Here is an 11,040-nt window from a genome sequence, read left to right on the forward strand (position 1 = left end):
CATCTTCCATTTTGTCTTCTGCCCAGGCCAGCTGTGGACCGTCCAGTGGCTGTGCTACTTCTACAGCATCATCATGCCCAGCGAGGCCCAGTGTGTCCTCTACTACGAGCTCCAGCTCTCCCTGGCCTGCAAGGTGACCGACAAAGTGCTGGGGGGCCAGTTCCTGGAGACCATCAGTCAGCTCTACCTGTCCCTGGGCACCGAGCGGTGAGAGCTGGCTTTGCAGTGGTGGGAGTGGGGAGCAGGAAAAGGGGGCTGGGGGGTGCAAGGCACGGAGGAGGGCACAGGGAAGCTGGCCCAGGGTCCCATCAGCCCCTTCCCTTTGGATCATTTGGTTCCTTGGCATCAGATGCTTTGAGCTGGTGGGCCTGGGGTCGTCCCAGGGCTGCTGCTGGCCCGTGAGTCCCAGCTTGAGCCTCTCTTTTTGGGTCAAAGGTCATCTCAACCCTAGCAGAGGCAGTACGTGCACTCTGGGCTGTTCTTCCTACTATGGTGGCTTTTGTCATCTGACCTCTGCCTGCCCCGAGTCTTCACTCCTGGCCTTCATCTGTCCCCTTAAATGTGACCACAGCAGCCACCTGTGGCTTCTCTCCTACAGAAGACAGAGCTAGTTGTGTCATCTGCTTCCTGGGGCACAGGGTTTCAAGGTCTCACGTCCCATAGGTGGCCCACTCGGCTTCCCCCAAGCATTCTGACCTGGTGGGGTAACCATGGCCCTGGCCACCCCACGCACAGCTGCCAGTGACATTGCTGCAGTCATACCCCCTCGAGTGTCAGACTTACCGAGAGAGCAGGGAAGGAGCCAGATTCCATGGGGACCTGGGAGACTGGCTCCAGTCTTGGCCTCAGGTTCACAGAAGGAAAATGGGCCAGTGTGCTGGAGCCATGTTTCTCAAAGTGTAGTCCCTGGACCAGCAGAGCAGCATCTATGTCACCTAGAAGCCTGTGGCAAGTGGGAGTTCTAGGTCCTGCCCCAGGTCTGTGGAGCCGAAAGCTCTGGGGGCAGGGCCAGCAAGCTATACAGACAGGCCTCCGAGTGACTGTCATGCCTGCACACCTTGGGAACCATCGACCTAGATAGCCTCTGAACACTAACGGCTCCTGGTGCGTCTGGAGAAGACACAGGCCATGTCTGGGAGGCAGGGGAGATGGACTAGCACACTCCTCCTGCCACAGGGCAGCATGATACTCAATTCCCTCAGAAGGATGTCCTTCATCTTTTCCATGCCGTGTGTGTTCACCCTGGCCCTCCCAGCAGCCTGGGAAGGGCAGAACACTGCACACACAAGAGGGCCGTTCCCAGTTCCCACATGCCAGATTCATCTGTCACCAGACCCACGGGAGGAGGCAGACTGGTTCCAGGAGGATGAGAGCCCTTGTTCTGACACCTGTGTCTGATTCCAGGACCTACAGATCCACTCTGGACTACATCAAACAATGTCTGGGGATTCTCATTGACCTCCAGAAGAAAGAGATGGCGCATGCCTGGCTGCAAGCAGGGAAGATCTACTACATCCTGCGGTAGAGCGAGCTGGTGGACCTGTACATCCAGGTGAGTGGCAAGGGAGGCAGGAGGGCCTCTGTGCTGTTCACTCTCTGTCCATCCATCCATCCATTCATCCTTCCAACATTTATTTACCTGTTCATCTTTCATCATCATCCATCATCCATCCATCTGTCCATTCATCCATCCATCGTTCATCCATTCCTTTATCATCATATTCACCCGTCTATCCATCCATTCACCTGTCCATCCACCCATCCATTCATCCTTCCATCATCTGTTACCTGTTCATCCTTCCATTCATCCATCCATCCATTCTTCCATCATCTTCACATACACCTGTGGGTCCTTCCATCCATCCATCTTTCCATTATCCATCCATTCAACTGTTCGTCTTTCCACCCACCATCCATCCATCCCTCCGTCCATCCATCCATCCTTTTATCTTCCATCCATTCACCTGTCCAACCTTCCATTCACCTGTTCGTCCATCCATCCATCTTTCCATCATCTATCCAACTTTATCCTCCTATCCATCCATCATCCATCTATCCTTCATCTGTTCGTCTCTTCATCCATCCATTCACCTGTTTGTCCATCCATCCATCCATCCTCCAACCTTCTTTCCATTTTCCATCCATTCAGCTGTTCATCCTTCTATCCATCCAACCATCTTCCATCCATTCATCATCCATCCTTTTATGATCCATCCATTCAACCATCCATCCATTCACCTGTTCATCCATCCTTCCATCCATCCTTCCATCATCCATCCATTCAACTTTTCATTCTTCCATCCATCCATCATCCACCCATCCTTCCATCATTCATCCACTCGCCTGCTCATCCTTCCATTCATCCATCATCCATCCATCCATCCACCTGTTCATCTTTCCATTCATCCATCCATCCGTCCATTCATCATTCATCCATTCTTTTATCCATCCATTCAGCCACCATCCATCCACCTGTTCGTCTGTCCATCCATTCATCCAACCATTCTTCCATCATCTATCCATTCACCTGTTCATCCTTCCATCCATTCATCATCCATCCACCTATCTATTCATACATCCATCCAACATCCATCCATCCACTCACCTATTCTTCCATCCATGCATCATTCGTCCATCCACCCACCAATCTATTAAGCCATCCCTCCGTTCATCTGTCTGTCCATTTGTTTATCCATACATTCATGTATCCACCATCTATCCATCCATATGTACATACATCATCTACCCTCCACCCATCCATACATTATCTACTCCCATACATACAGACACACACACATCATCCAACCATGCACCCACCCATCCATACACATCCATCCACCCATCCGTCCATCCATCCATCCAAGCATTCATCTATCCACACACCCATCCATCCATGTGTCTATACATCTGCTCATCCATTCATCCATCCATCTACTCATTCCTAAGCCACTACTGAGCACCTGTTGTGTGCCTTTTCCCTCCCTCCAACTGGTTCCCTCACATCCTCCCCTAGTGGCCAGCATCTTCTTCCTGAGGGCAGAGGTGTGGCCCCTCACAGTGCCTAGCACCTGCTGGTATACAGCACATGCTCAAAGAATGGGACCACTCAGTTACCACACAGGAGAACTTGCCCCAAGCGACACGTGGTACATCTCCTTACAAAATGAACCTATCATAGCGGCTGTTTTCAGAGGCTTTCCCAAACAGTGTGATCTGGAACAAATTGTGAAGCCCACGAGCCTGGTGAAGCTTTCATTATTGAGCACCTGCTGTATACCTCCTTGAGCTGAGGAGAAGGATCAAGAGCTCATTGCCAAGAGGGGACCAGGCCCACCCACAAACACTGTTGATGGGTGGCCCTGAGCTGTGGCAGGGATGTGGCAACGCAGAAAGGAACCAGGGGATGGGTTCCCAGCAATCTGGGCACCACGGAGACTGTTTGAGTGCAGGGGGGGTGGGCTAAGGCTAGCCCTGGTGGTAGGATTCACAGGTGCCAGGCTCCTGGGCTGCAGCTGCTCAGTCACCTCCTGGCACTCGGGTGCATCAGTTCATTGTCCTCATGCCAATGGTGGGGCAGCCCTAATGCACAGGTCTGAAAAATGCTCAGGTGTACCTGCAGTGTGTGAGAGGAAGGAGGCTGGCGAAGGTGGGTGTGGCCACCTCACCAGGTGTGGGTCTTGAGGGATTCTGCCTCCTTTCAGGTGGCACAGAATGTGGTCCTGTACACAGGCGACTCCAACCTGGGGTGGAGCTGTTTGAGGCAGCTGGAGACATCTTCAATGGGGCCTGGGAGCGGGAGAAATCCGTGTCCTTCTACCAGGTGAGCTGGCCTGTGGGCTTATGTGGTTGGGCCTCGGGGGAGGGGCACCTGGAGGGCTGAGGCACAGGTGTGGCAGGGCAGAGGCCTCCCACCTGGAGGCAGGGCCACCCATGCACATGCTTAGTTTCCCAGTGGTCTCACCAGGAATGATATTGACAGTGCCCGTGCCCGGGACAAACGCTTGGGGCCTGGACATGACTATGGCCCTACCCTTGCCTAGTGATCTCACGGGGAATGATATTGACCGTGCCCCTGCCCGGGACAAATGCTCGGATCTGGACATGACAGTGGCTCTACCCTTTGCACCTGATGATCTCAAGCAACCATGAGCGGGAAGTCCTGTCCCCATCTTCCAGATGAGGAAGCTGAGGCTCAGAGAGGCACAGTGACATGTCAAAGGACACACAGCATGTCAGTGGGAGACCCAGGGCCAGAGCCCAGACCTGCATGCACCCCGAAACGGGGACGGCTTCTCCCTTCCTCTGAGCTCACGGTGTGGCTCAGTTCTGGGCACAAATAAATGTGGTGTTTTTAGAGCAGAGAAGAGTGCTGGCTCCCCCAGTCAGACCCCCGGTGCCCTGGTGGGAGAGGCTGGTCTGAGGCTGCCAGGTGTAGCTGGATGGGCCTCAGATGACTCTTCAGCCCCCAACTTGGGTGTCTGAACCGTGCGTTATCCCAGAGCACAGAGCTCTGTGGAGGTGCAGGGGTAACTGGGGCGTGGGAAGCTCCAAGCACATGTTTGAGCTCTGAGGAGGGCTCTGGGCAAGGTGGGTGCTGCGGGAAGCCTGACCCCACCTGCCTGTGTGGTAGGACCGAGTCCTGCCCCTGGCAGTGACTACGGGCAACTGCAAGGTGAGCCGCAGCTGTGCAAGAAGCCAGTTGCACTGCTGGAAACGCTGGAGGAGACCCAGGAGGGCTTGGAATTTGCCCACATGGCCCTAGCTGTCAGCATCACTCTGGTTAAGTCCCCTGAGCGCCCGCCCTGCCAGGACCCACACTTTGCCAGAGCCGAGCCTCCATGTCTGCAGGGCAGGAGCTGAAACAGCTGCTGGATTTTCCCGGTCTCCTGTCCAGGCAGGCAGATCTACCTAGCTGGCTTCCCTGTCTGGCCGTGGGGCACAGCCCGAGGTCTCTCACGTAGCGCAGAGCTCCCTGCCTGGCTGAGCTCTGCTTCCTCTGTCTCTTCCCGCTGCTGATCACAAGGGCCGCCCAGTGTGCCCTCTGCCTTCCAGACATGCCAGGCATCTCGGTCCCTGTATGTGCCAGGCTGAGTGGCACATTCCCTTTGTCTTGTGCCCTTTCCACCCTCATCAACCACACAACTCTCTGGCTGATGAAATCCCAGTTCCCCTTCCAGCAGCCTGCCCCTTAAGGCCGGGCATCCCCTGGTGCTGTGCCAGGTCGTCTGTCCTCCTCCAGAGACAGGGAACCCTGGGCAGGCCGCGTGTCCCAGCGTCTTGTGCCCTGGGGCCCAGTACAGAGTAGGTGTGCAGCTGTGTGGGAATGCATTGAATGCAGGCTCCACGGCACTCGCCCTGCAAAGGGGAGGACATCGGAGACAGCCTAGCTGGGTTTGCGCAACTGTGGGGGGACCTGGAGCTCAGGCACGCAGTGACTCCCCAAGATAAGGGGCTCTGATCGTGACACACCCAGGAGGAGTCGGATGTCACGTCTGTGGGTTGCATGGAGCCGGGGTGCCCGGGAGCACCTGGACTGCATGGCTTTTGGGCTCCCCTGGTTAAAACCAGTGAGCAAAGGCAGGTGGCTATGTGTAGGAACAGAGCTGGGCCATCCGAGCCCGACTTTGCCAAAGCCTCACAGTAGACAGGGGCAGGCCTTATTTGTTCTGCTTTACAGATGGGAAAGTGAGTCTGGGAACCCGGAAGGGACTGGCCAGAGCTGCCCAGATGACCGCAGGTGCATGGAGGCAAGCCAGGTGCTGCCTGGGCTCTGCATACCTGCTCCTGAGGGGCCTGTGCCTGACTGCCCCAGGGAGCCACGTCCTCACACCTGCCCCTTTGGCCTACACCCCAGGGGACCTGCTGAACGAGCTCGTGACCTACTACTGGCTGGCCGCCCTGCACCACCTGCTGGGCCATGGCAAGCTGGCGGAGCACTTCTACCTCAAGGCCCTGTAGCTCTGCAACTCGCCGCTGGAGTTCGACGAGGAGACCCTCTACTCCGTGAAGGTGTACCTGGTGCTCGGTGACATCATCGTCTACGACCTGAAGGTTGGCTGAAGATTGGTGGGGAGGGACAGGGCTGAAGGTGGGTGGGGAGGGTCAGGGCTCGGGGTGTTCCCAGCCCCCTTGGAGTGGGATCTCCACAGACCCCAGGGGTCTGGGTTCCAGCCTTCCTTAGGAATGGCCCAGTGGCTTCCCTGGAGCTCTGCACCCAGCTAGAGGAGCCGGCAAGGTTCGCAGATACAACCCAGCTCCCAAGCTGGCCAGACCCCACCCTCAAGAACTCAGTCTCAACCAGGGAGGCTGACACATGAGCGGGCAATGGTGGCCTCTGGGTAAAGAAGGGGGATTGTAGTCAGGGGGACCCTCCTGGAGGAGGTGACACCAAACTGAGTCTTGACAGTCAAGTGTCAAGTTGCATTTAACAAAGAAAACAGGGTCGGGAGAAGGACATTTTGGAGGACGGCATCATCCTCACATTGAATCCATGTTGCAAGATCCAACCCAAATCCCAGTGCCACCTCTAGGAAGCCTGCCCAGGGTGCCAGTCTGCACTGAGCAACTCCTTCCTGGAGTCCCGAGACACCTTGAATCTTCATATCACCCAGGAAGGGTGGGGTGGGACCGGTGTCTTACCATCGGGTTCACAGACAGGGGAACCCCAGCTCACGGCAGGTGCAGTGGGGCGGGGCTGCAGCCAGCCAGGCTGAGACCTTGCTGGGTCAGGTCTGTCTCGAGGGGAGGTGCTGTACTCCCTCTGCCTCCAGCCCTGCAGGGGTGGAGAGCTGGGACTGGCAGACTCAGACCTGGGGTGTCTCCACCCCTCTGCCCAGCAGGCACCCGCCCCTCCTCCGCATCGCACCGGCACCGTGTCAGTGCTCCTTATGGGCTGAGGGGCCAGGGCGCTCCAGTCCAGGGACCGAGATCTTGGGGGCCTTAGAACAACATGAGGAGCTGGGGCAGCCCTAAGACCCCGCCCCGTATCCCTCACCACAGGCCTGGGGCTGCCCGGGAGGTCCCCGCCCAGTGCTGGCGACACCTGGTGTCAGAAGCGGTCCCTGTGGCCTCCCAAGTCCCATACAGACAGGGAGGTGCCAGGTGTCAGGCCCAGAGGGACGCTGCTCACCGCTCAGGGGCTCGCCTGGGACCAAGGGACGGGCCTCCCAGAAGTGGCCCTTTATCTCTCTTGGTCAAGCCTGCCGCCCACTCCGCCTGCCCAGAAGGAAGGAAACAGCCAAGTAGTACCTGAGAGGCCAAAGTCCATGGTTGGGGTCGAGGGGCAGAGGCCTCCTTCACCTCCTTCTCGTGCACAGCCCTCTGGGCCTCATCGTGATGGTGCTGTCAGCCCAGGCCAGCTTCCCACAGGGAGGCCCCCTCGGAATTCCCAAAGGGCAGCTGTCTTTCCAAGGTCACACCCTCCTCCTTGTATAGGAGGCTCTGGATCCGGGGCCCAGAGGAGTGGGAGAGAAAACGGGGTTGGATGGGGCCTGGAAGGCTGGCGGAGAGGCAGGGGTAAATGGGTATCCTTGCCGATTGCCTCTAAAATGGGGTCCCCTTTAGTCTACACATGAGAGTGAGCCCTGGAATAGGGTGGATTAGGTGTGTCCTGGCTCAGCCTGCCACTCACTAGCTGCTGCACACACTACAGGCACATGGAAATGCACACGCAAATGCACACAGACACAGGCACACGCACATACAGGCGCACACACACAGGCACAGGTGCACACACAACCACATACACAGGTACACATGCACAGGCACACACACAGGCACACAAACACGCACAGGCACACACAGAGACATATGCTTTGGCTGGCTGCTTCCTGTTTAGTTGGGATGCCCCCACCCCTTCAGGAAGCCCTTGCCTCCCACCCCTGGCTGAGTCAGGGGCCTCCTGGGTCCCCCACAGGCTCCTGGGCTTCCCTCTGCCACAGCCCGGACCACCTTTGTGGTCAGTATTCAGTCCCACGTCCCTCAGACTGGGAGCAAGGATATTAGGCTCAGCCATGCACCCAGCACAGAGTCCAGTGTTCGGCTGAGCCGGGGGACATTGGATGAGCAGCGGCGGTGACTCGGGCCCTTCTCACGCCCCTGCTCCGTGTGTGGGGCGGGGCAGTGTGGGAATGGACTGCTGCATCCTGGACTTTGTCCTTTGCCCTGGGAGCCGTCTTGAAGAGGGACAGGCCAGGCCAGGGTCTTAGAGAGGTCCCTTGGGTGTCCCCCATGTGGAGGAGGCGCCTGGGGAGAAGCCGGCGGGGAGATGGGAGGGTCAAGGTGGAGGTCTGGGAGGCAGCATCCCAACCCAGGGATGGTGAGTTTGAGCCAAAGATGCATTGAAAATGGGAGTGGATGTCTGGGGAGTCACACTCTGTCAATATTTCAGGGAACATTGCCAGGAAGGACACCTGTGAGATGGTTTTGTACCTGGCCTGGCCCGTGGAGGGCCTGGAAATGGTCAGCATGGACAGGGGCCAGAGGGGAGCATGGGTCAGTCAACGCTGTGCCCCTGCTGTGGCTTGGAGCCACGGATCCTGCATGGAACTCTCAGAGCAGGCAGGATCTGCCGTGACCTCAGCCCACGGGGAAAGCAGCCACTGCCTGCAGAGGGGGTGGGACTGGGGCAAGAGGCTTGGGGTGAGTGGGGCGTAGGGACAGTCAGGAAGGCTTCCAGAGGTTTCAGGGTTGTTCCCACCTCCTGCAGCTGAGACCACAGCAGTGTCACAGGCTTCGGGGCTCATGGGGTGAGCCAGCATTGGCTGGACATGTGGAATGACCTGGAGATGGGAGCAGCTTCTGGGAAGACAGGCTCCGAGTCCCCCTTTTGCTGAGCATGGCCTGTCCCCTTCAGGAACGGTTTGATGCAGCCAGGTACTATCAGCTGGTACTGGCAGCCACCGTGGACCTGGGCAACAAGAAGGGCACAGCTGAAGACCTACACGCGGCTGGCCACCATCTCCCACAACTTCCTCCTGGACTGTGAGAAGTCGCTCTTCTTCTTCACCACAGTGCTCAATGTCTGCAAGGTCAACCTGCCTCCTCTGCCACTCTGCGGGTGGGCCCCCTGGTTGGCCCCAGCCACCCTCGCTGAGGACAGCATCCGACGAAGTGGGTTTTGTGCAAGAAGGATGGTCTCCTGCCTCTCCTGGTGTCTCCCATGGCTCATTTTCTGGGAAATGGAGGCATGAAAGCAGGATTCAAATAGCAGTAAATTTTTTTTTGCAATAACATACTTAAGTCCCCATGGCATCCTTCCCTGTGTGCTTCCTGGGCGGTGTCTAGGGGCCAGCTCCTTCCCTGGTGGCAGCCCTCTGATCTTGGGGATGAGGACGACCCTGAGTCCAACAGACCTGGGCCAGGTCACCATGAGCCTCGGTTTCCTTGGCGGCCAGAGGGGAGATGGGGTAGAACTCCCTGGGCAGCTCCCTGCTCTCTCTGCTCAGAGCTTTTGCTGTAGGTCTCGTGCTGCCCTTGCCTTTATCCTTCAGGCCACTGTGCCCGCATGTGGGGGCTGCTAGTGCCCCTGTTCGCCATTGAAGAAACAGAGGCACAGAGAGGTTAGGTGTCTCACCCACCATCACACAGCAGGTAGGGGCGGAGACACACTGACCACCACACCACCCTGCCAGCTTGCTGCCAGGAAGGTGTCCCCCATTAGGACCCAAGGTCAGCTCCTGGACCTCTCTTGTGGTGTCAGGAGAGCCACAGGCTAGTGAGGGTGGCCCCGGGGATCCCTCACTCAGTGTCCTCTGCTCCCAGACTTGGTTGGGCCGAGCCTGGCCAGTCCCACCTCTGGCCACCGGTCAGCCCTGCGGGAAGTGAGATGCAGGGATCTCCGCCTGTGTATACGCTGCTACCCAGTATTGAAAGCCTTATCTGGGCTGCCCCCTATGCCTTCCCCACAGGCCCCCTCCCCTTCCGGTCCCCGGCCCTCATCCCAGTCCCTGGAATCCCAGCTTTTCCTTCTTGGAATCTCTTGGCCCCAGGGAACACAGCTCACACGGTCTCTTTGCCAGTTTCCGGCAAGGAATCCGAGGTTCAGAGACTGTGGGTGTCCCACGTGATTCTCACATACACTGCACTCTCCCAGGCGCCTCTTTTAAACACTTTAAATGAGGTGACTTTCACATCGCATGCAATTAACTATTTCAACGCGAATAATGTGGTGGCATTTGTGCACTCACAGTCCTGTGCAACCACTCATGCCATGTGGTTTCAAAACGTGTTCATCTCCCCAGAAGAAACCTGCCATTCTCACTAAGCTGTTGCCCCTCCTTGGTATCCCCCAAGCCCCTCGTTTAATGGAAGGGGAAACTGAGGCCCAGAGAGATACTTGCCAGTGGGTGGAGCTCTGATTATAAGGAATCAGACACCCATCTGCTGCTTCAGTCCCGGGTTGGTTTTCCACTCAGCAGAGGTGACAGAGCCAGGAGGTTCTGGGACCCCATGCTTGCAGCCAGAGCTCTGCCCCGAGCTTCCCCACCAGGGGGCAGCAGAGAGCTTTCCAGAACCGGACGCGGGGCTGGCGGGAAGCAGCGGGTCAGAGCTGCTGACAAACCTCACGTGGACGCCAGATCGCTGTCTCCGTGGGTTAGGCTTGGGAATTGGAGAGGAGGCCGCATGACTGGAAACATGAAGACAGCACGGCCTGGCTGGAGGAGTGGGAAGCGCCGTCACATTTACTGAGGACACAGACTTCCTGCCCGCTGGGCCAGGCCTGCAGCCACTCTTCTCGGGATGGGGTCCGCAGGTCTGGGTTGCTCTCGGCTCCCGACCTTCCTCAGAGTCCAGGGCCTTTGGAACTGTGCTTCCCCATCTCCACCCACCCTGGCTGGTGCCATGACAGGACTGGATCCTGGGATCCTGTTCCTCTTGGGCAGCAGAGACTGGGGGACCAGAGGATATGATGGGTCTTCAAGCCCCACATTCAAACCCCAGTCCACCACGCAGAGTCTGGGTGTTCGGGGTGAGGGAGTTGATGTCTCTGAGCCCCAGTTTTATCACCACTAAAATGAGGCCGACATACTGGGGCAGAGT

The 11,040-nt window shown here is 57.5% G+C and overlaps 1 long non-coding RNA gene across 1 annotated transcript; it reads left to right on the forward strand.

The window, feature by feature from the left end:
• Window positions 1-86: 86 nt before the first annotated feature.
• LOC117087243 lies at window positions 87-3,824 on the forward strand. Its single transcript, XR_004438733.1, has 3 exons — window positions 87-207; window positions 1,405-1,552; window positions 3,702-3,824. It is a non-coding gene; the product is annotated as an uncharacterized LOC117087243 (long non-coding RNA).
• Window positions 3,825-11,040: the final 7,216 nt, after the last annotated feature.

The sequence above is a fragment of the Trachypithecus francoisi genome, unplaced genomic scaffold (assembly GCF_009764315.1).
Source record: "Trachypithecus francoisi isolate TF-2019V2 unplaced genomic scaffold, Tfra_2.0 Contig00631, whole genome shotgun sequence".
Lineage (NCBI taxonomy): Eukaryota > Metazoa > Chordata > Mammalia > Primates > Cercopithecidae > Trachypithecus > Trachypithecus francoisi.